This window comes from Ixodes scapularis, unplaced genomic scaffold, assembly GCF_016920785.2.
Source record: "Ixodes scapularis isolate PalLabHiFi unplaced genomic scaffold, ASM1692078v2 PGA_scaffold2__306_contigs__length_199485367, whole genome shotgun sequence".
NCBI lineage: Eukaryota > Metazoa > Arthropoda > Arachnida > Ixodida > Ixodidae > Ixodes > Ixodes scapularis.
The window spans coordinates 63,241,210-63,261,356 of record NW_024609857.1 but is presented as its reverse complement, the minus strand read 5'-3'; positions in this window follow the sequence as shown (position 1 = coordinate 63,261,356).

Sequence of the window (20,147 nt, the reverse complement as noted above, 5' to 3'; positions counted from 1 at the left end):
AAAGCTCTTTTGCCATTTTAGCGCCTACCGTATTAGTGCCGAATGTCATTAAAGGGGCAATAAAGAGTATAAATTTTAAGCGAAGGCAATAGAATAGCTATAGGGGCGAAGCAATGTCAATAAGATGTCTATAAAATGGCGGTAGCCATTTTTTATAGGGAAAGTTTCCATGGCACCGCGGTACATCTGTTGTGCTCTCCTGAGCTATATCGCCATGGCGGGATCCTTCCCTTCGTTCCATGAGCTCGTGTGGCCCTTGCATGCTTGCAGCTTCTAGCAATGGAAGAGCCCTGATGACACTGGAGTGCCCGTGTTTGGCCGCCCACATGTATCCAGAGTCAACCAATAAGAGTCATATATTAGCATGTACACATTAAAATTAATGTTTCTCACTTTGTTTCTTGCATGTTTTATTCAGAAACCAGAAACTGCTGTTCGGCTTCGGGTTGCGGAAGGGTACAACAGAAAGTGGCCATTTCCAAACTGGGTGGGTGCGGCCGACGGGAAGCACATTCAAATATATGCTCTCGTAAACTCTGCAGGTATTTATTTCAATTACAAGCTGTGTCAAGTCCCATATACTATCTTCCGATAGCTTCCACTTCGTGCAGAACATGTATCGTAGTCGCGTACATGTAAAATGATGTCTTGAATATTCCCTCTAGTTTAACGCGAGTTCGATCTTCATTGTTGTAAATCTCTTGCTAAACAAATCATATATCACTGTGTAATGGCATGATGCATATGCTGATGCTAGTCAGGGTGGCCCATCCAGCTGACGCACCATAGGTGTGTTGTTTTCGCTGACCTCACTTGGATATCTCTTCGGTTATGTCCTCTCCTTGTGATCGTCCCTAGTTCAACAGTAGAGTCCGTCCGCAGCACATTTTTGTGCTGGACAAGATCTTTCCGGTTGAGAATGCGCAAATCCTCAGACTCTGTGCCTCAAGGGTAGACATGGTTACTCAATATTTGCTCTATAATGCTCACTGCGACATAGTTAGAAAATTAGCAAATGAGTTCTCTCATTGGATGCAAAGCAATTGCATTTCGATGTCATTTGCAACGAAGCAGCGAGACAAGGCCCAATTTTTGATGGCACTGCATCCATTAGGCAAACAGCTCTTAATCACCTTTTGGCAGTATGTAATGCGCAGCCCTTTAGATACACAGCAACGCAATGCTTGGAGATACACAGATCTACAATGCAATAGGAGCCTAATGCATAGTTAGCAGTCAATTCTTCTGGGAAACCATATGTACACCCGTGAGCGATATGAAGGTGAACAGCCCTCTTCTTGTTTCTGGCGCTCCTGCAAGTTTTGGAACAAGCTCTGTTCCAGAAGTGGGCTAGAACGCAAAGTTTAGACCCCAAGCCATGTAGCATTTGAGACGTTGAGAGTTAATATAGCTTTAGGGAACCGTAAAATAGGCAAGAAATCAGGTAAGGTGTTCATCTTCATATTGCCAGCGGGTCAGGCACGTAGCCAGGATTTTGTTTCGGCGGGGGGGGGGGGGGGGGGGAGGGGGGGGGAGGGGGAGGCGCCCATGACAAAATACTGTATGAGGGGGAGGGGGGAGAGGAGGCCCCAGCAAAATGAAAGATTTCGGAGGGGGGGGGGGAGGCCGGGCCCCATGCCCCCCCCCTGGCTACGTGCCTGCGGCGGGTGTACAGTGAGCCGCAATATCAAAGACGCTCTCGGAACTCGTGGCCGGGAAGGTGGCTGGCGGGTGCGATGGATGCGTTTTAGGCAGTTCCATATCGCCCTTAGCAGAGGGTATTTGCTCGACGCTAATCTGGTGCTGAACCGTGCTTACCAGTTTTGGCTTTTGGGTTTGATTTAGCCGAGGCGTACGCCTCATTTGAGTCGTACCGCGATTACACTTGTCTTGATAAGACTTGCAATTGAGCATTTTGTTGAATGATGTCGAGATTTGTGTCCTCGTTTTAACGAACGTCAATATAACATTCATATTTACATATCTCGTGGTACGCATTCTAAGCCTGGCTGAGCGTTGAGTGATGTCCCCTTGGAAAGAAATGGAATCACCCAGAGCGCGAGCAGAGCACTTGCTAGCCACCATCTTAGCCACGCACTCCGAGTGAAACTTTAATATGGCGGCGCACTGAACTTAAACTGTGCAAAAAAATGGGGTCAATGTAAACTCGACTTAGCGAAGTACTTTGAAGTTAAGTTAAAAAAAAAACTCAATGGTTACATTAAAAGATTTTATATTTGAGACTACACAGTCAGCTAGTACGTCAGGTATAAGCGCTATGTGTTACAGGGGACATACTCCATTGTTCTTATGGCCATCATTGACAGCGACTATAGGTTCGTTGTCGTAGACGTTACGTATGGGAAGCAAAGCGATGCGCGAGTCCTCAAACAATCAGTTTTTGGGAAGCTGCTGAAACAGGGACACCTTGGGCTGCCAAGCAATCAGCTGCTACCCAAAACCATGCAGCCAACTCTATGCGTTTTCGTCGGGGACGAGGCTTTTCAGCTGCGGCCATGATTTCCCCAGGCCTTACCCTGGGCGCGCTCTCAAGGACGACGAACGAATCTTTAACTACCGCCTGAGCCGAGCAACTTGTTAAAAGAACATACAAGCCTGATGCCTCATCAATAAATGTCTGTAAGCGAGATCTTCTCTCATCACAACCATATGTATAAACCAACAGAAATATGCTCTCTTCGTTTCACCTGGCAATGCTCCCAGCCATCTGTAGATTTCAACCATATTCGAGTTTGAAAATGAATGGAAGTGTTTCTTTCATTATATAAAAAAAAAATTGAATTTGTTATATCTCTAGGAAATGTGCTTTCACGTGCATGAAATCACTTGAGGGATCATCAATGCCATTTTAAACGACACCGAAACAGAATTAGGAATACCGCAAAAATGGTGGCGGAAATGTTGAACTAAGAATTGAATGCAACACTGCGTTCGTCGCTCTTCAGCTGGCAGGGCAACGAAGGATTGGCGTGGCTTCGAACATGCCCATCTCCAGTTCATACTTTAAAGTATGTTTGAAAGATGTGATTTCACATTAGAGCCCTTGTTTCAACGTAGGCTTATTCATAAATTCTCTTTTTTATAGGTTCATTGCATGTGCACCACCAGTAATCATATCACTGCACTAGCTTTTTTACTGCACAGCATTGCAGCATACCTGTCAAACTTGTGGCATTTTATTTTTATATTTTAATTTAAGGGCCACTCAGCTTAATTTGTACATTTTTTTGGTTCAACTAAGTCGTCAACCCTGAGTCAAGAGATGAAATTTGTTTTTCGGTAGTATCCTTAGTTTTGTAAATATGCAGTGTCAAAACTTTGTTTTGCCGCTTATGGCAAAACCAAAACTACCTGCTTTAGCATGTAACATTGGTGGTGACGTTCCTTTCGTGCCGCAGCTGCCACCGCCTCCACTGCAGAGGCTGGACTACCTATTAGCCTGCCGGCTGCCGGTGCTCTCTGCATCTGGCGAGGATGCAGGATGCGAGAGCCTTGCAATGATACTCATAGTTAGCACTCATTCCTAAACGAAGTGTGGCTTGTGCGACTTTTCACGTTGTTGTCAGCATTCTGTCTGTGGCAAGCACCGCTTCTATATGATCACTTGGGATTTCACCTCTTCACAGTGATTCAGCTGCAGGAATGCATAGGGGCACTAAGCCTCGCGTCCCTGTGCGGGGAGAGAGTGAAACTGACGTTAGAGTTCCTGCTGTGGCCTGAAAAAGCTAACATACTGACGGCCCGCTAAAATAGGTTGATATTATGCTTAACAATAGCATTGGTAGGGACTGCAGTGTTGCTCCGATATGAAATTTTGGCTATGGCTGCATCTTGTCGCACTATACTGATATCCCTACTTTGTTTTGATGAGACCTTTGAGCAGAGTTGCCCTTTAAGGAACTTTACAGGATGCTGAATGCCTTTTAATACATATATAGAGTATAATCTAGCCGTGACCACCATTATAAGAAATACTCCAGAGCCGTTTGTTTCAAATTATATTCAAACCTTCATAAACTGTTCGTATATACATATGAAACCATGCCTTTGGAAAATAACAAGATCTGAATATGACTTTCACCAGTAAGATTTTAGTCAATTCCGATTCATCGGGTAAACCGATGGTTCTGTTGCTACATCACTCTTGCAGCGGACGAAATTTCTAAAACTACAAGATTGTGCATGTATAAATTTACATTTCGTTGTCATCATGCTGTGTCTGCCTCTCATACCGAACTCATGATCCTTTTTAACTTTCAAAACAAAAAGGAGACGCGCCGAAAATGCCTTCGGTATCCTGGTGACGTGATGAAGAATTCTGAAGAGGAAGCTGGGAGAACACCTCCACATGCCAAAGAGTTGTGCGAAGGCACTTTGTGTTCTCCACAATTTCCTGGGTGCGCAGAACGCAGTCAATGAAAATGCCTACTGTGGTCTTGGCTACGCGGATTCCGTAAATCGGGTTGGGGGAAGACAAGGCGGACAGCAACACCAAGACATCAGTCAGCTGCCCCTCCAGCTTCCTCGGATTCTTGTTAGGAACTTCGCTCATGTGGTTCGAAGTGTCAGGGACCTCTACAGTGGCGCAATCTTTTAAAAATATCAAGCGAGCGTCGACCGCCGGGACGGACAGTGCCGCAAAGCGGAGGCGTGCGGCGATACGGGAGAGCTTAAGCGCGTGCGCACAAAGCCCTTTCTAGTTAGTGGGAGCGTCGTTTGCTAGGCTATTCCGTTGATGGCACACAGCATAGAGAAATATAGTACTACGGAAAGAGTGGCCGCTCCAGCGCCGTTCCGCGGCCCAGGAGTTAGGGACTCTACTGGCCGTTAGTAGGCGTAACAGTGCCACTTATCCCTTTAAACGAATGTCTGGACTTCCTCTCCGGCAGCCGAACGGAGCGGACGTGTTTATCGTGTGCTTCCGCCAGCGCAACCTTTTTCAGCGAGGTACCTCGGCGTTAGGCCTAAACGTAGGCATAGTGCTCCACGCCTCTCGTCAACCATTGAACCGAGTGTGCAGCGACAAGCAGAAGAATGGCGCCATAAAACCAGGATACACCAGTATTTCAACGAGCTACAAGAGAAGGCACGCAAAGAAGATTTTGTGGAAGACCTACGCTCCTCCCACAAAAAAGGGAAATGGCATGTGGTGGGCCTGAAGAAGCGGCAGAAGAAACTCATGAAAGAGTACAAGGCTACCACTACAAAAGGAGGAAGAAAGACGTACGTGATCGTCATTCGAGTACGAGACACCGACCTGAGAAGAATGACGAACGATTCACTCGCAAACGCGATCTACGCGCCGCGAAGGCTCAGACAGCGATCACCTGCAACGAAGACGAAATCAGCATCAACGCCAAGAGCAATACCGTCTCCATACACATTGACAGTATGGCGAGGGTAGAGCTATACAAGATTCAGCAACTCAGCTTTCAAGACAAGACAGTGGAGGCCAAGGGACACAGCACAACGCCGGACAATCTCAGGCGAGTTGTTGTATCCAAACTTATCGCTCCCGAAAGGGAAACCAAAGACGAGGAAATTCTAGAACATTTTATTCAGCATAATCTGCACGTTAAAATTGTGGATGCGAGGAGAATGGGAAGATCAACATCAGTGCTCGTGACACTGCGGTCTTTCGATCCACCCGGATACCTCAAGTTTATGGGGGGCAGACACCGCATCCACGACTACATGGAGAAGAAGCAAGCGTGCACAAAATGCTGGACGCTAGGACACAGACCGGACATGTGCATCTCATCGATCGACGGGAGGTGCCCCAACTGCGGGAAGTTTCATGAGGACCCACCCAAGAGACTAGGAGTTCGCACGGAATACACGTGCACTCTAAAGTGCCTAATATGCGGCAAGCAGCACTATACAGGCAGCAGGGACTGCATGGAGAGATTCAAGCCGCTCAGAATTTGGCAGAAATCCAGAACGGAGAAGAGGACCCCTCTCCCCAAGGAAGAGGACTTTGTCAGTCTCACCCCTGGCAAAGTAGACGAACCCACAAGTCAGTGCAAGGGAAGAGCCACGTGCAAGCCCTGCAAAAGACACAAGCTAGGAATTAAAACAGCTCCGGGAAGAGCGGCAAGATGAGTGTGTAGCGTTTGAGAAACAGCTCCAAGCAGAACGAGCCAAGTACGAGAAGGAAAACGAGCTTTAAAGGAAACCCGGTAGTGCAGAGGTTGGAGACAAGCGAGATCCCCGCCGGGCCGCTCCCTCGGCGCCAGTGACGTCAATACCGACCGAGGAGATGGCGTATGACGTAACACCGGAGAGCTCGCAAGCAACTACCTCGCTTCGAAAAAGAAGACAAAGGTCGGAATCGGAGGCATCAGAAGTCTTCCTGGCCGACACGGAATCTGTTAAAGTACGGCGCGTATGCAGCCAAGGGGCTGTGACGCCAAGTTTGCCATGATAATGCAACAGCAGAAGGAGACGCAAGAAATGCTTCGCGCCTTCATGCATTCAGTTGAAACAAAATTCCGAAGTATGGAATCTCGAATAGGAAACATTGAAGCTCGACTCGAAAACACAATCATGCATCAAAATGGACGAGGACAATAATTCCTTTCAAGTATGGCAATGGAATAGCTGTGGCCTCAGCACCAAGATAAATGCACTAATGATGCTCATTCTCAATGCAGAGAGACAATCAGATATAATTGGAATACAAGAATCGAGCGAAAACTGCAACTTACCCGGCTACGACAGGTACGACGAGAGTAATGCAAGCAGTGGTAAAATTGTGCACACCTTCGTCAGGAGAGCACTCCCCGTGAGACTACACGATATCTCCCTGGACCAAGGAAGCAAAGCAATTATAACACAAATCATCCCAAAAAAGAAGGATCAGCGGAGTCTATTGGTATGCCATGTATACTCACCTCCAAAAGACATATCCGATTCCACTGCCACTATTTTCCAGAAAGCAGAGACGATAGCCGGACACAACCATATTCTCGTTATTGGAGACTTTAATGCCGAAAACTCGTCATGGGGGTACCAACGGGATTCGCGCAAAAGCAAAAAAATCGAAGAACAGGCAGACCTTGCTTTCGGCAACAACATCGAAGATTACTGCTGGACAAATAGCAGAGAAAACCTCGGAAGTGATCATTATATAATACAGATTGCACTTAAACTGGATGGACACCGCGGCCGAAACATTCCAAAACAGACATACGCCAACTGGGACGCCTTCCGCAACCTCAGAAACGAAGGAAACAGACCAATCCAAGACATCGAAGGATGGGCAGCCAAATTGGTAGAAGACCACCAATCTGTCACCTGTAAAATAGAAAACACCACAAAAGCAAGATCTATGGATGAAAAGCTGAAGAACATGCTCGATGCCTACAAGTCCATCTACGAAAGACGGGCAAAAGATACCCCGAACTACGAAGGCGAGCGGCTAGACTATGTAAGGATATTGAAGTATACGTACAGCAACTCAATCAACAGCTGTGGCAGCAAAACTGCGATGAACTCCAAGGACAGCTACACACGAAAAATCCATGGCCGCTGTTCAGAAGACTCTTAGCCCTGGAGGAAACAAAGACCGAAAAGAAGAAAATCCTTGCCAAGATTGTAAGAGACCATGAAGGTAGCATGGACAACATTTTCGAGGAACTCAGGGAAATTTACCTCAAGTCCCCATCAAGGAATCCCATCCACTCCAAGCAATACGCTGGGGAGAGGAATGTGGAATTGAACGCTCCCATTACCGAGCAAGAAACGAGAAAAGCCATAATGGGGCTCAAGACGTCCTCAGCACCTGGCGCAGACAGTGACAAACAAGATGCTTAGGAACCTCGATAACGAATCAATTCGACTTTTAACAGAATACTTTAATCAGATATGGAACGCGAGTAAGCTTCACAGGAGTTTCAAACATGCAACAGTATGCTTTATACCGAAGCCCGGAAAGCCCCTCGAACTTAAAAGTCTCAGGCCGATTTCGCTTACTTCCTGTATTGGAAAACTACTCAAACGAATGATCCAAATCAGGGTACAAGCCTATATGGAAGAGCACAGGCTATTCACGGACCAGATGTTTGGATTCAGGAGAAACTTATCCACGCAAGACATCTTTATTCAGCTCAAGGAAGGCAGTTGCACCGAAAAGTGGAAGGCCTTGGCAGCACTAGACTTGAGAAAAGCTTTTGATCGCGTCTCACATGAAGCCATACTGGATAAGGTGGAAAGGCTTGGACTCGGGGAGAAGAACTTCCTGTATTTCAAAGACTTCCTCACTGGAAGAAAGGCCACGATACAAGTCGAAGGGGAATCATCTGCCGTATTTGGAATTAACGAAGGAAGCGGTACTCCTCAAGGGTCGGTCCTCTCCCTGCTTCTTTTCAATGTCGCCATGATCCCTCTATCAGAAAGACTACAGAAAATAGGAGGCTTATGTCACGCAATATATGCGGATGACATTACACTATGGACATCGCTCCCATCTCCACAGATGGGCAACGTCTTCAGCGCTGGCGTTAGTATCGCCAATAAGGAAGCCAGCATGATGGGACTGGAATGTGCCGCGGACAAATCGGCTCCCCTTCTAAGAATGCCAAAGAGTCACGCACAGGCAAAAGGTATAAAATTTTACCTCACACTCCAGAAAATCGACATTCCAAGAGTTAAGCATACGTGGGTGCTTGGATTGGAAGTCTCCGTAGGTAACAGACAAAACGAAATCATCAAAAGCATAACAGCCAAAGCGGGCAGCACTGCGCGGCTCATCAGAAGGGTGTCAAACCGCAACTATGGTCTCAAAGGTGACTCATGCAAGCTCATACATGCCTTCACACTCAGTAGGATCATGTATGCTGCTCCCTACATGAATCTCAGCAAATCCTCCAAGGGATCCATCGATGCAACCATTCGCAAGTCGTTTAAGACAGCACTAAGTATCCCACAAACCACATCAAATGAAGTGCTAGAGAATTTTAGAATCCACAATAACTTTGATGAAATGGTACTCGCGCAAGGCGAGGCGCAAATTACAAGACTATCCAAGACTGCGACAGGCAGGACAGTGCTTAGACTCGTTGGTGAAACAGAAAGAAAAATTGAAGACGGGAAGACAGACGTTGCGAGAGTATGGCTCACCACGTACAGCGCACCCTTACCCAAGAATATACATACGGAAAGGAACCAGGGCAGGAGGAGAGCTCGCACAAAGGCTCTGAATAAATTCCAAGCGAACCTGGACCACATATTTCATGCGGATGCAGGACCGTACCCAGGGCGACCTGGAACCTTTGTCATTGCGGTTCACAATGCTAAGCAAGATGCAACGGCCACGATCAAGGCCAGCAATATCGACGAAGCTGAAGAAGCAGCCGTTGCGCTCGCCAGAATACAAGCCCACCGGTTGCAACAGAAAATAGCAACCATCACCACGGACTCGAAGACCGCCATATTAAACATGTACAGAGGAAGAGTCTGAGCGGCCGGTCTCCAGACCAGGAGGCAAGACACACACTGACCTGGGTCCCGGGACACTCGGGGCACCTGGGTAATGAGGCGGCCCACTCCCTCATAGCTCGAGCTCTTAATTACCGGGCAACGAGGGGAGAAGGCCTCCCGACAACCCAGGGCGATCACAGCTAGCTACGGGTCTTCTCCGTACCTACAAGGTCCCTTAACATATGGGGAAGCTTTTAGGAAATCAAGATATCAACGCAAGTCGTTTGGTATGCCACACAAGAAGCTCTCCAGAGCTCAAGAGTATACCTGAAGAAGGCTTCAATCCAGAAACACGCTAACCCCAAGAAATCTAAGGTCCCCCTTAGCGAAAACCAGCCTTCTTCGAGCATACTTTTTTTACCTTTTAAGATGCTAATTTGAAAATAGAATACTAAAAGTATGCTGAGAGAATGCTACCTAGAAGTGGGCTTACACTAAAAGCGTGCTTCCGAAGTTTGCTTGAAGTGGGCACTATAATAACATTCTCTAAGCATGCTAGCCAACCTTGAAGGAGGTTTCCAGAGCGCTTCACGTGTCCGCTTTCAGTTCGCGAAAAGTATGCTAGTGACGAGCGCTGAAAGGCTCTTGGAAGTATGCTTTAATTATCGTACTAGTATTATAATATATGTCTCTTTTAGTTTACGGAAAACGTGCTAAGGAAGTACTGCGGGAGGATGTTTCGAGTTTACGCTGAGCGTGCTAAAAGTAGCTAAGGGCTAAGCCTAGCCACAATCGCCGTGCTCGCTGCCGCACGAAACGCAAGCCACATTGGGCGGACTTCCGGCCTCTGGTCCGGTGGCAGCAGCTGGGCGCTCGGCGGCTCTACCGGCTCGACAACCAACGGATGATTAGTTTAATTTGTAACCCATTTGACCATGTCCTCGGCATGTGTGACGGACTACGATCGCGTCGTATCGTGCCAACATTCGTAATAGGTATGATCGGCTGAACCACTGGTGGGCATCGACGACCAGTCTCCAACGGAGCGTGCTCTTCGTACCTACGACGTTGCAATTCGCATCGGTGTCCGTGGACGGCCGCTCGCCGTCATCGGTGCAGTCGCATAATGAGGGCTCCTTTTTCAATGCAAACAAGCCCCGTCCACCCGGCGTGTGCCGGCGATGACGCAACATGTGAATTTGTACTGCGTCTAGACCAATTTCGATGTTAAAATACGAGACCTCTCGACTGCGTTTACCGGTGAAGACGGAATGTGTGAATATGTGCGCCACGAGACCGACTACCATTTTAAAATGTAAAAAATCTCAACAAGTTGTTAAACCGAGACTGTATGAAAATTTTCACTATCATCCCGGTTTCGAGTGAGTTCACCAATTCTCGCAAAAAGCCTCCGACGCAACAGAATATTTACAACCCTATTGGAAAACCCCAATATAAACAGCGTATTATGGATATTGGTAAACAATATCTTTTTATTGTATTGCAATACAATATAGACAGTGTATTGGAAAACATTACATTTATTGTATTGTATTACAATAAGGATTTGTTATGGGAATCCAATATCCATAATACGCTGAAAATATTGGAATCCAATACCGTATAAACCCTTATTGGATCCCCATGTGTCGTATGGGGATCCAATAAGGGTTTACGATTCCAATATACTCAGCGTATTATGGATATTGGAATCCAATATATTATATCGGCTACCAATAAAACTATATACGAGTTGGAATATCACGTTCAGCGCAACATTTCTCTGCAACGCAGTCTCTTCTTGTGTGTATTTCTGAGTGATAAATTAAAAAAATGTTGCTGTTGTGAAATTGTGAATAAAGAAGCAAAACACTGGACTTATCCATACCAAATATATTTAACATATTCCTGAACTGGAGGATCTGGCATTTACTGCAAAAGAAAGTTAATTGTTTAGGACTCTCATTCAAAAACTTGATGTTTGAAAACAGAATGTGAAATCCTCACCTTAATGAAAACAGCACCTGCTAGCTGTAGTTATATAGAAACTGCAAAATAAAAATTTGTGATTAGTTCGCGACAAGTAGCAATCCTTCACCAAGCGGATAGATTCAAAATTATGTCTGCGTTTGATTGTGGAAAAATAAGCTTCAATGCCACTGCCACAGGTCATTCTGAGCTCAGTCAATTAAATATACGTATCCTCTCTTCTGGCTTCACTATTCCTGCTTCGCACCTAACTAGAGTATCTGGAATGCTCACCTTTGAGGAAAAACGAACTGGTGCTTGCTTGCTTGTAGGCCGTGGAAACTGGAAGAGAGATTTGCGGTTAGTTGCGTCCAAGTAGCAGTTACTTTGAGTAGCCACGTAAAGTACACTAAGTCTGAAAGATTCAAAATTACATGCGCGGGACATAGATATCCTCTTGCGACGTAACTGGGCACGTGTCAATGTCGCCCGCTTGTATTACAGAAAAATGAGCTTCAATGCAGGAGCTCCCAGTCGTTCTGAGCTCCGTCAATTAAAAATGCTGTACCGGTCATATGGCTTCAGTATTACTCCTTCGGGAATCTGGAATTCTCACCTTTGAAGAAAAGCAAACTGGGACCTGCTGGCTTTTAGGCTGTGGAAACTGCCAGAAAGATTTGCGATTAGCTGCGTCCAGGTATCAATTTCTTTGACCAGCCACCTACAGCACACTAAGCCCGATAAATTCAAAATTACATGTGCGTGACATGATATGCCTCGTGACAAAACTGGGCACACGTTTTGTCGCCTACAGCAACACTGAAGCCAGACGGACAACAGGTACGGCACCTTTAATTGACGGAGCTCAGAACGAGTAGGGACGCTTTCACTGAAGCTTGTTTTGCTGCAATACACACGTGTATTGCAGCAAAACAAGCTTCAGTGAAAGCGTCCCCAGTCGTTCTGTCAATTAAATATGCCGTACCGCTTCTCTGGCTTCAGTATTGCTGCTTCAGAGCAATCTAGAAAATCTAGAATCCTCACCTTTGAACGAGAACGAACTGGCGCCGGCTGGCTTGTGGGCCATGGAAACTGCAAGAGAGGTTTGCGATTAGTTACGTCCAAGTAACAATTTTTTTGGGTAGCCACCTACAGCACACTCAAAATTACATGCACGGGACACAGATGCCTCATGCGACGGAACTCCCTTCATCCTTGTTTTCTGTTAGCTCTGCTCACCTTCACCACTCGCCTCCAATTTCTGCGCTACTTCTTTAATCTCAATTCCCTGGTTCCCAAAGGCCATGCCATGGCTTGCGCCAGTCACGGATCTGTCAGCCCTGCGACTGGCGCTATTGTGGCAAAGGCGCCACAGCACCTGACGCTTGATGTGCTCTTTCAATATTTTGAGCATGGCTCAAAACAGGTGGATGGGTGTCTGGTATGCCCTTTGCTTATTTGCGGATCGTTCCGAATCAGAGGGTAGGCGCTTCTGCGACCTGGGCGCATGCTCGGTATTTTACAATAGTTGAAACCGAACTCTGCAGGAATCTTGAAACATAACAAACATAATGTGCACGCCAAAAGGCATAGCAAATGAAACACACACCATCTATCTATTTTCGTTTCTTGTCCGCAAGAAGCTGTCGTATATGTAGCCTCCCTTGCTTAAGCCGTTCCTCCCTAGTGTCCCGGTCGGGTCTCGTCCTGATGAATCGTCGGTGGAGACCTGAGGAGCAGTCAACATCAGATTAGACCTTTTTGAGACAGAACCATATACTTGCTGAGAGGAAGTGCACCCAAACGAATCTCAGGCATGTCATTTATAGTGCGTTTTAAATTGAGACGAATGATGTAAAATGAGACGTCAATACTGACGCACCCCTTTTGCGAACCCAAAATTTTGAAGGCCTTGTCCCCCTCGCTAGGGGGACAAGGCACATGAATCCCGGCATGTGGATGAAATTTTTACCTTAACATCCCGACTCAATGCCCATCCCTGAATATTCGACCACCACACTTTTAGAAAAAAAAAATATTTTTTTTAGAAAACACCGAATCATCTACCACCCCTACAAACGCCTGAACCAAGCATACTCGTACCGTGGCTTGTTTGCTCAGTGCCGCCCACGAGTTAATTCGGGCTGACAATGTTGTTTTGTTTTTTTTCAAATGGAACCCACATTCTTAGTTTTGGTTTGTCTTGTAGAAGCAGGTGGATACTTTTATAAAGCTTCCTCTCTATGCGCTTCCGAGTCAACATTTTTGCAATGGCCAACCCCCGGGCTTTGATTTTGTGCTCCTTGATGAATGCTGAAACTCATATAGGCGGGCAATAGCTCGCCTTGAAAATACTTGCTTTTGGTGGCCGAGAACAAACTCGTGTTCCTGATTGGCAGCCACTTGCTGCCAAGAATTGCTGCAGATATCCTAAAGATTAGTCTAACACAGATGCTTTGGCCGGACAGAGACACAAAAGCCTGAAACAAGGCCACTATACAGACAGGAAATAGAGTGTCTGTGAGGAATGAAACGCACAACTCAGATAGGCGTGAATCACTCACCTTGAAAACACTTGCCATGCGCGGCAAAGAGCAAACTTCTGGCCTTGATTGGCTGGTGCTTGCCACCCAAACCTGCATGTATAAGAAAGAACCTGGTCTTAGTCAAACTTGGGTGTTTTTGCAGAAGAGAGACAACAAAATACTAATGCAAGACCACTACACATAAGTTATGGCATTCAAGAGGAATGAAATACAAAACTCCTAGGCGGGCAATAGCTCACCTTGAAAATACTTGCTCTTGGTGGCCGAGAACGAACTCGTGTTCCTGATTGGAAGCCATTTGCTGCGAAGAATACCTGTAGATATCCTAAAGAACCCAGTCTTAGTGTAACACAGATGCTTTGGCCGGACAGAATACAAAAGTCTGATACAAACCACAAAAAGCAGGAAATAGTGTCTGCGAGAGATGAAAAAAGACCCAAGTGGAGAGGCTCGTTCTGTTTCAAGTTAGTCAAATAGTGTAGCTCATTTTGCTAAAACGATGCATATTTGCTAAAAAAAGTATCTATATTTTGCCCCATTTAGCAGAGTTTACTGCCAAGGGTACCTGCACACCAGAATAAGTCAGAATTAGTCAGTTTTTTTTGTTGTTTTCTTCTTTTGATGAGCGACAACAGAATCCTAAACAGATGATGAAACAAAATATGAACACAGCAAGACAGGCTAGTTTGCCTTCATGCAAGCACAGTGCCTCGGCCAACCAAATGAGGTTCTATTCTTTATCACTTGTCATATTTGGTGGGAATAGTAAAGTAAATGAAAATAAGGCAATCTCTCTTGCAGCCGACAGCTGCAAACAAAATTCATATACCTCAATGAACGACCTGGAAATAAAATTGGGTGGTCGCCAAGTGGTTTAAGGTGTCGAATTTCAAACTTACAGACTGTAGTTTTGGTTTAAGTCCTCCTGGTGTATATTTTTATCCTTATAACTATATTTACATTGTTTTTTTTTGTATTTTTGAGGCACAAGTACTTAATTTATATGCTAATTCACCTTTAGAAGCGTTTTAATTACACTCCATGCCTTTCTAGTGCTCGTAATTGATTCTTGGTGAAAGCGGTCTTAAATTTTTCTTTTCTTGCTGTCGCTGCTGCTTGCTTTCTCACCTTTAGAATGCTGACAACTCGACACAAAAGTAATGAAAAATGTGTTTAAAATGTCATGAAGATCAGCATTTCCAAGCTGTACCCCTGCTTCATGCCCCGACCATGCCACCATACCATAGCTGAGTGCAGTGACAAATGGTCCCAGGTTTGTCACCCAACCGTTTTTTGGGCTTACGGTGTGGCGCAACTCATGAAGCACCTATGCTTCGCGATGGAGCCAGTGAGCGAGGTGTGACACACTAGAGCTGTGCAAGCCACAGCTTTACAGCCTGCAAAGCGTGGGAAGATCCCTCTCCCTTTGCAGAGCTGGCATTAGCTCACCGAGAAGCTATTGCAAGCACTAGAAAGCCACAGAGTGTGAATAAAAGTGCTTCTGAAAATGAATTAGTGTGTAAATTATGCATCTATATGTTAAAACTTAAAAAAAAGTATATATGTATATATATATATCTATTTAAATACTAAAAAGGCAAAAAATAAAAAAAAAAATGTTTCCAGGTGGGCTTGCCCCCAGAGCTCCACGGCCCTTGAATTCAGTTGCCTAAAGCCCGCTTCAGACGGAACAATTTCGCCCAGCAACTTCATGTCGCAACACCAGCAACACGGGCCGCCCGCGTTCACATGCAGCAACCGAATTGCTACGACTTGCCATCATCATCATGAAATTTTATTTTTCTTACAGTATTTAGACACACAGTTATATCCTAAAAACACATTTTTATATCTTTAAATTGGGCTGAGAATACTAACTCGTCTTTTTGAAACAGTTTATTTTCAAAAATGATCCATTTCAAACCAGAACTAAGTCCTCAGTTCTCATCATCACGACCACAGGGGTGTCACGTGAAAATATTGCATTCCTGATTGGCTGCTGCCGCTTCAAACATCTCCGAGTAGTCAGAGTTGCTCGTCCGCTTCGAGCCGGACCCAATCTCAGCAATTCGTGTCGATCTAGGGAAAACTAGGGAACAACCCGCCAGCAGTTCCAAAATTGCTGGAAAGGATGCCCCGTCTGAAGCGATCCTATACTCTGTTTCATACATAGAGTGCAACGCAGTCAAAGCTAGCGCACTGGTTTGCATTGCTGACCGTGCCTACGTTCGCCCCATAAGATAGTGCGTCCCCTGCAGAAAAATTTTAAAAAGTTGGAAAATGTGCCTCCTCGGGGCTAGTAACTGATATTGGCGTTATGATTTCAACGGAGCACAAATGTTTTTCAAGAAAAAGGAAAAGAGGATGTAAACCACCTTAAATTGTTTTCGTGTTCATCTGTGTGGCAGCCGCTGGTTTTGAGAAGATGGCGTCTTACGCAGCAAGCTCAAGTACCTTTCCTGCTCGGATGTTTTCGAAGATTCGTTGTGCGAAAATCTTGAAAGAGTGCAAGCAGATGATCGCCAATGTGTACGGGAGTATAAGAACACATTCCCCGGTGAATTCGGTCGTGAAGTCCTGGAGACGGCCAGTAACGACACTGGAGTGTGCCCTGTACTGTCGCGAAGTGCAAGGCACAGTGCCTATCTGGCAAGGTGGCGTCCCCGAAGCAAAGACCTCGCAACAAGAAAGTTTCGAGCACGGGGACCGTCAAGCATGACGAGTTCACACAGAACGCCATTCGCCTGAAGGTGCATTGCAAGTGCTCCGAGAGGGAGATTCCTACCCTTGACAGCTATTTCAAAATAAACTGTACAGGCCACAACTATTGTCGTTAATGTTTTATTATAAATTTTGGGACAAGGCCGCTATCAGGGCGATTCCTCATTCCACGCTGCACGAAAGAAAAATATAACTCGGTGCTGGAGGCAAATAACACTTGCAAAGCGGCAGACCAGATGGTAGAAATCTGGCCTCTCGGCGACTTATAAATAAAAATCAAGAAGGAGGAACTCAAATATGCACTTCGTCAATGCGCACAATCTTGCAGAAAAAGAATGTCTAAAAAAGAAAGAAAAAAAAAAAAAAACTTTGCGCGTAAATTGGGTTCGAACCACGGCCACCGAGACATCAATATCGCCAGAGCAGCGCCTTCTACCACTCGTCCACGAAACGCGCGGAGTAGCACTTTTTCTATTTTTTCATGCGCACCACTTTAGTACCTTTGACAGCGTTGCACGCTAAGTATGAAACAGAGTATAAGACACCCTATTGTCTGGTACAGAGACCATTTATGAACTACACATTTTACAAAAAGAAAAAAAAAAAAAAATTGGGTGTTTAAACGTTGTACTACCCTTTTTTCAATAGAAAAAAGCAACAATAAAAAAATAACACATTTCAGAAGAAAAAGTTAAGGAAACGGAATGTACCATTATGTTCAGTGAAGTTTGGTGACAAAACTCGGGACTCGAGCAGGAATGCAGTCATCCTTGGTGTGACCCCATGAGACGGTCTTGCTGCCTTTGCTGGGGTTTATCTAACTGAAGTACCTGTACGAAAAGTAGAACACATGTGCATAACACTCATTATTCACAAGAAAATTTGTCAATGTCCAAAATGACCCATGAAGAAAATTATGCGAGGAATTTTCAGGCTGCGTTGGCCGAGCCACCTCTCGTGGCCAATATTTCATAGCAACTTTAATAGTTGTGAACAGTTATAGGGTATATTACGAACAAAGTGCAATTTGGTTTTGTAGGAAACTATAACACACAAAACGACACTTGTATACAGTATGTTGAGGTGCCTCTAAACAAACTCCAGGGTTTCATGGCGCCTTCTTCAGATACCTGATGTTGAACATGAAATATGTGCACCAAGGAGTGAGCAAACAGCGACTTCAGATTTGTCTCTAACACCAGCAACATGTCGACAAGGAGTGCAACGTGTAGAAGGTCGTCTAGAAGTGTGCCAAGATGAAAAAGCAAGATGTAACGATATCAGAATAAGATCACACCAACGAGGCACCAGTGTGGTGAGACAATCTACGATGTAGAGACAGTAATCGGGAGTCAACCGACGTACGGCCGCGATTTACTTTGCAGCGACTAAAATGAAACATGGCAAAAAAAAAAATTTGAAAATAAAAAAACACGTTTTTTTTTTTGTTTTGTTTTTTTTTTTTTACTTTATTTGTTCAGCGCAGCCGGTAGCAGAGCAGTTGGGCGGCGTCACGAAAATCTGACAGACTCGCTAGCTTTTCTCAACTTCGTACGGCGCCAGTCGGCACCACAGATGAATGGTCGGCACTCTTAATCTACCAGGGAAGAAACAAGTACGAGCTCAGAGCCCAGCGTCGATCGCGACTTTCGTAAAGAGAAGCTCCGGTAACACTTCGGCGACTCGTGAGCGTTAAACAACGCCTCTTCGAACGAGCCCACGAATCCAACACGTCGAACGGTTTGCGCCGGTAAGCACGCTGGGAGCCAGGGGGCTGGAGGTTGAATATCCGAAAGAGACGAGGCGCTGGTTTCTACGTCTATTTCGCACATGAGATAACAAGCCGAGTGATAGCTAGCCGAGTGTAAACACTGACTGACGTTACATCAGAGTACACGCAGTCGAAATGACGTCTGCAACAGAGCACAGCCAGACGCTTTCAGCAGAGGACGCATGCGTTCAAATAAGCTGCGATTTCAAAACATCATGTCTCCCTTCTGTCCTTCAGTGTTCACTTTGATCTGTGTATACCAAAGCACTCAATGCTGCAAGTAATAAAGTCGTCTATACGTACCTTTCGAAGCGATTGAAAGTGCGTTGGTTTCACTTGGAACCCACAAGCAATGTGCGCGACGAACTTGACGAGCTGTTATCCGTCGGTTCCGCCGGGTTGGCGCGGTCGCGGTCGTTGCGCAATGGCGGCGCAATGCGCAATCTCGGCGGCTCGCTCAGCCGCTTGTCTGGCAGCGCATGCGCGCAGGCGCGCCGGCTCGCTGGGCCAGAGCAAGCCAGAGCCTCCCTTCGGAGTTCGAACTGCCTCCGAAGCTCGAGCGCTCGAGCTTTCGCGCGCGCGGGTTGACGATGGAAACTTTTCTCATAAAACGAGTCTGTAACGTATCGTTTGGTGGCGCAAATGCACGTATTTTTCCCGTCGTTTTTTACAGTGTGTGAATCTTGCGAAACAGGCGACGAAGAGTGGTGGGTGAAATGTGCTCGCGTGTGGTTGTGGATTTTGTGTACGACGTAGGATTACCAAGAAAGGTGGGTCAATATCGATAAATGTGCGGGTATGAAGCACGTGACCTGTCAAGCCCATTAATCCTCATTATTTTGTCGTGCGAACTGACATTGTCACGTATCGCGTTCGATTTGGGTTCCAACATCGGTAACCTAACTTTTGTTGCATTAAAACTGCAATAAACATTTGTTTGAAAACGATCACTCCAATGAGCACGTCGTTATTGGGCTTTCTCATTGAAAGGTAGGTCGCGGGTGTCCCAGCTAGTTACTCTGAATGGTTTGGTGGTTGTCTAGCATTTCAAGCGCTCGAGGCTGTGTGTACTGTGTGCCGTACGTACACTTGCGCTTTCGATCAATGTGAATGTGTTTGCAACGCGGAACGTTTGTGTTCTGTGTGTATCCACCTCCAATATCGTTCTCTCTCGTATTGCCGTATGGTAACTCCTGCTGTTCTACAATATCATTCACGCGATGTCGTATTGTGGGCGTACCGATATCCACATGTTGCTTCACGGGCGATCAATACTGTGTTACGTTTCCTCTTAGTCCGCGGTATACACCTTTCCAAAAAACACTCGACCCCAGGGGCCACAAACCGTTTTCGAACCCAGTCACTGAGTTTGAGGCTAGACTCTGACCGGCGTCCCTCCTAACCCTAACCGAGTGGACTGTGATTTCAATAGGCGCAGCCTGCGTAGGCGCAGTTTCAAACGCTGCTGGCGGCTAAATTCTCGTTTTTTCCGGCAATATTTTGTGTTTCATTGTACATGCATTTTGCCGAGGGCATTGAGAAAGCATTCTGCCACACTAAAAAAAACAAAGAAAACTGTAAACTGTTTTTGTTGGGTACGCGCGCGACAGAACGAGTGCGACTGGAATGTATAGTTCTAGTTATTTGTTTTTTCTTACGATCAGTTTTGACGACGCCGCGGGATTCGCCGCATGTGAAGC